Raw genomic sequence first — 5,288 nt, forward strand, 5'->3', positions numbered from 1 at the left:
TGGACACCCATTAAGTTGCCATTTTATAGGCAACAACCTTATACCCACCTTATAGACCGGCTTCGTGAATGAGGCGTACTAGCGGTAAGACTGACTTTACTCTTATACATATATATATTATTAACTTATAATATTATAAAGTATAAGGGTTGAATTTTAACTTTTAAAATTCTAAGGGCTAACTTGGAATTAAAGTATTCATAAGTGAAAACTTTACAAATTCCAAAACTTGAGGGCAAGTTTTGAAACTATTCAAAACTAATTAATTCCATAACTTATGTGTTTAAGGTAGTTTTAATCCAAAAACTCTTCAAGTTCCATAACTTGAGGACAAGTTATGGAAGACTTTAAACTAATAAAAGAATTAACTTTTCTTTATTTTATAACTTATGGAATTAATTAAGGTTACACTTTTTTTTATTTTATTTTATTTTATTAAATGAAGAGACTCTTGGTCCTCCATAACTTGAGGACAAGTTATGGAGTCATAAAACCATTTAATTAGAACTAGACTCTTCATTTTGTAACCTTTGCCAATTTTTATGAGTTTTATGATTCTTAAATGTGACTTTTCATATAACTTGAGGACAAGTTACAAAAACACATTTTTGAATCAATTCTTAGATTAATTTGGATTAAAACCAACTATCACATAATTTTCATCATTAATCCAAATTCACTCATAAAACAAGATAACACAAAAAACTTTTGGTGATCCATAACTTATTCTTAAGTTATGTAATCCTTTAAAACATTAACACCAAATTTTGTAACTCCAAAAAAACTTTGAATCAATTTTTTTTTAAAACCTTTTCAAATCCATAACTTATGGAGGTTTCAAAAAAATAAAACTTTTTAGATCAAACTTTTAAAACTAATAAAATAATCATATTATTTTATCTTTTATTAAATTTGACCTAATTCATCTCATAAAGCAAATTATTCAAATTTTACAAATAATTAGTTTTTTTTTTCCAACTTTGAAAATAAAATATTTGCATCAATATAACAGAAAACAACCCGTGGCTCTGATACCACTGTTGGGTTTTGAGCATTCTAACACTTCCTAAGTGTACATGCAACCCTAAATACCTTGGATCTATGTTTTCTCTATTATACATGCAAATAAGAACTTCCAAGGTATTATCCTAATCTAGCATACAAAACAATAATGTAACAAGATAGAATACATACCTCTTGATGTAGAAAGTCTTCATGAAGCTTGAGTGCTTAGTGCCCCAAGTGTGACACCTCAAATGGAATCACAATCATCAAAACACTTAGAATGACTTGAGAGAATTCTACACTCACCAAAATCGGCTAGCCCTTTCTTGAATACTACTAGTGGCCGATTTTTCCTCAATAATAAGATGCTTATATAGTTACACAATTAGGGTAAACTCTTAATTGTCATGGCTTTCCATTTCCTTGGATCCATGGGTACAAATACACCATGGAGCATCCATGGACCATCCTATGGGTTTTAGCCCAACTTGATTATCCATGGAGCATTAGCCCACTATACAAGTATGGATGATTTACACAATCAACCCATATATTTAATTAGTCTTCTTTTGATCACTTAATTAATCCTAGATTAATTCTTGATCAATACTAATTAAATAATCTTATTATTCTTATCATTAATATACTAGAACTTATAATATATTAATAACCATAAGTGTCTTATTTCTCTCATTCAAGTGCATGATGGTATGCAACCCAAATGGACCATGTCGGGTCGGGTCAAGTCTTACCAATTATAGTTATGGACTTAGACATTAATCCAACAAATACTTATATGGCTATATTTTCCCTATTACTTTTATTTTGTGATACATTCATGTAAACGATGAAGTAGACTATATATATTGTTAATAGTAGTCATAAAGGGGAAAACCATCTTTGTTACAGCAAAACATACAAGTCCTGGTAGAAGACTACTTTCAAAAGAGTCAGGTTTTGGTTAAAGACTACTTTTAAAACATTCAGGTCTTGGTAGAAAACGACTTTTTATACTAGTAGAAAATATGGGATTTTCTAGAAGTTTTCAAAACATATACAAACAATTACATTGAACGATTTCAAATGTTATCATCAAACTTATACGAACAATGACATTAAATACTTATGAACTCACCAGCTTAAATGCTGACCTACACTTTCAAAATAACTTGTATTCTCAGGTCACCAGTAGACAGGTACGATGACCAGGTTCTGCGAAGACGGAGCAGTCAAGACTCGTCTTTTATTTTGATTACTTGTTGTAATGTCTTATTTCTATGAAAGAACACACATGTATTAAACTATTACTATTAATGCAATGGATGATGTTGTTGCTTGTTTACGACTTTACATTGTTGTGATATATACATGACGTCCTTCGCCCCATAACGTTTCCGCCGTTCTCGGTTTTAGGGTGTGACAGATTGGTATCAGAGCATTGTTTATAGTGAATTGAATATATCAACCCATAAAAGATATACTAACTATAAATACAATGGGATTAAAAATACTCTGATTTAGAGTTTATACTTTTAAATAATAAAATATTTAAGTAACTATATGTGCCTGCATTCATACTAAAATCTGTGTCACAACGACAAGAACAAAAGTATTACGATTGTTGAATATCACAAGTAAGCTTGGGGATGTATAGTTAGACTTGGGAGTGGCATAGCCTGATCAACTATGCTGGTCCGAGGAGTGATTAGCATATGCCCGAGAATGGTTGTGATATAGCAACAATTCTAAAAACTTACTAACACTACCACAATGAGAACAGTATAATCGAACCTAAGTCTAAAATACCATATGGGTGTTTTGGGTTACCATAATTACTTACTTGAGAACTAAAAAGGATCTTCATTACTAAGTGGATAGTTGCTAAGTGGATACACTAAGACTATATGTAACTAGGATGTTATAGACTTAGAATTGGTGAAATTTTTGCTTTACCCCTGTTCCTTGTGAACTTGGAGTTAAGGTCACTTATTCGAAAACCTATCCTGTGTTGATTACATATGACTGGTATGCACTTTACAAATAGCGATATAACTAATGAAGATTTTCTAATAATTATTTAGATAGTTCGTCTAATAATTATTTCCTTACCCCAATTTTCGCTTAGATAACATAACTGGACTCTATCGCCACGGCAACCCGTACCTTCCGAACAAAGACAATGTTGGATGGTTTGAAGAAGAATTAGAGAGTGATCATTCAATCCCTTTTGAATGATCACCATGCTGAAAACCTTTCGGATGTTGATAACTACGAACCCGAGGTTGAGAACCTACCCCAGGCAACTCCCGTTCAAGTTCCTAACCCTCGTCCGACTTTTCGTAGCCCGACGCTCTTGGGTAGAATGCGTGGAAACAGGGAGCAAAGAGCAAGATCAACCTATGTCGTTTAATGGGGACCGAAGCTTCTACAACGTAAACAAAGGGAGCTTAGCAGACAGAGTCTACCAATCCTAATCCGTAGAGTTGCCCGAAACGAAATTCAGGGCAAGAGGCGGCAACCACTACCTCATGGTGGTGGTTAGGATTTCTTTTCATTATTCCAACTCCTAATTATATTTTACAATACCACTCTCAATTAACACACACACACACACACACATAACCACCTCATGGGTGGTCTGCGATGGTAAATGGTGGCAGCCACCACCCCACGGTGGTGGTGATGCCTTTTTCGAGAATTCCATCCAAACACACACACCCACAAACTGAAACACGCACACCTTCACATCTTTTGCTCGTAAAGAGAGGCCAACCACCGACCAGGTGGCGTATGGCGGCGGCAGTGATGATTTTACGATGGCAGCCACCACCTCACGGTGGTGGCGGTGGTTCCTTTTGTTTTCCAGTCAAGCAGCAACGACACCAATAAATAGAAAACCCCACGAACCAGCGACACTTGGCTTCAAAGGGAAATAACAACAGCGGCGCTCATCATGGCGGTGGTTCCGGTGGTCGGATGGCAATGAAACAGTGGGACGACAACGACGATTCTCGGTGGTTGAAACCTCTCGTGGCAGCGATTGAAGAAGGAAAAGGAGAGGAAGAACGGAAGTCCGAAGGTGTTGACGTCAGATGGTGGTCGGAGACAACATAGCGGCGACGCTGGAGGTTGAGAGGGTGAATGGTGGCGACTGAATGCATCCCTAGGGTTAGGGTTTATCGGAAGCTATATACCCAACACTCCTCAAACTTTTTGCCATAATGTCAAGATTAGCCCTCCCCTTTCTTTTTTTTTCTTTCAAACCAAGGCCATAATTTACTCTTCCCACCCCTGCTCACATAATTCCTTTCATATTTAGACCCATAATTACCATTTAGCCCCTCCTTTACAAATTATTCTCAAATAACATCCATATGTTACCCTTTTAACCCCAACCTTGAAAACTCTTTACAAATTGAGTCCTAAATTTACCATTTAACCCCCTAAACTTTCAACTATAACTTTTTAACCCCCAAAACTAACTCCTTGCTACACTATTCCGCTTTTAAGGCTATTATTCATTTATTAATTCGTATTTTTATTTATTAAATAAACAGGGTGTTACAAATATCAAATCATTTTTGTATTTGTTTATTTTACACCAAATATACATGCCAAGAATGAAAGACCTCTAAAAAAACACCATTTTAAATGTTTGTTGGAGTGAAATCACCATTTTTGTGTTAAACCATCACCATTTTTATTTCTATGGTTAGAGAAGCTCTTAGCTAACTTATAAATCGTGTTATTCTAGCTTAGCGTTTAGGAAACCATAAAATAGCTTCTCCTAACTTATATGCTACATTTTTATAAAAGCAATTGCTTACAGCTTCTGGCTACCACGGCAAATCCGGTCTTAGTTTTTCAAGCTTTTAGCTTTAGAGGTTTATCTAACTTTTACCGTTTTTAAAGTTACTAATTATTTTTTAATAACATTTTTGTTCAAATAAAATTTACAACTTTAGGCTTCGGCTTATCAACAACAACAATTATTAACTTCAAATTTTCAACTATTCCCTGTCCCCTGCCCAATTTTGTCAAACTCTCTATATATAACCTTTATGGTGCTCAATATTCATATACTAATAAAAGAGTAGCTATTTTGTCATATGTCATCATATTAGACATTTTAATTAATGTGTTGCAACTTGTCAATCTATTAGTTTTCCATTTTAAATTTATTAGACCTCCTCATTAATGTGATTCTATTTTAAATTTTCAATTTTAAATTATTGTTTTCATTAATTCACAAATAAAAGATATTTAATATATATTAAAAATTA

The sequence above is a fragment of the Lactuca serriola genome, chromosome 8, assembly GCF_051521515.1.
Source record: "Lactuca serriola cultivar US96UC23 chromosome 8, Lser_US96UC23_V15, whole genome shotgun sequence".
NCBI lineage: Eukaryota > Viridiplantae > Streptophyta > Magnoliopsida > Asterales > Asteraceae > Lactuca > Lactuca serriola.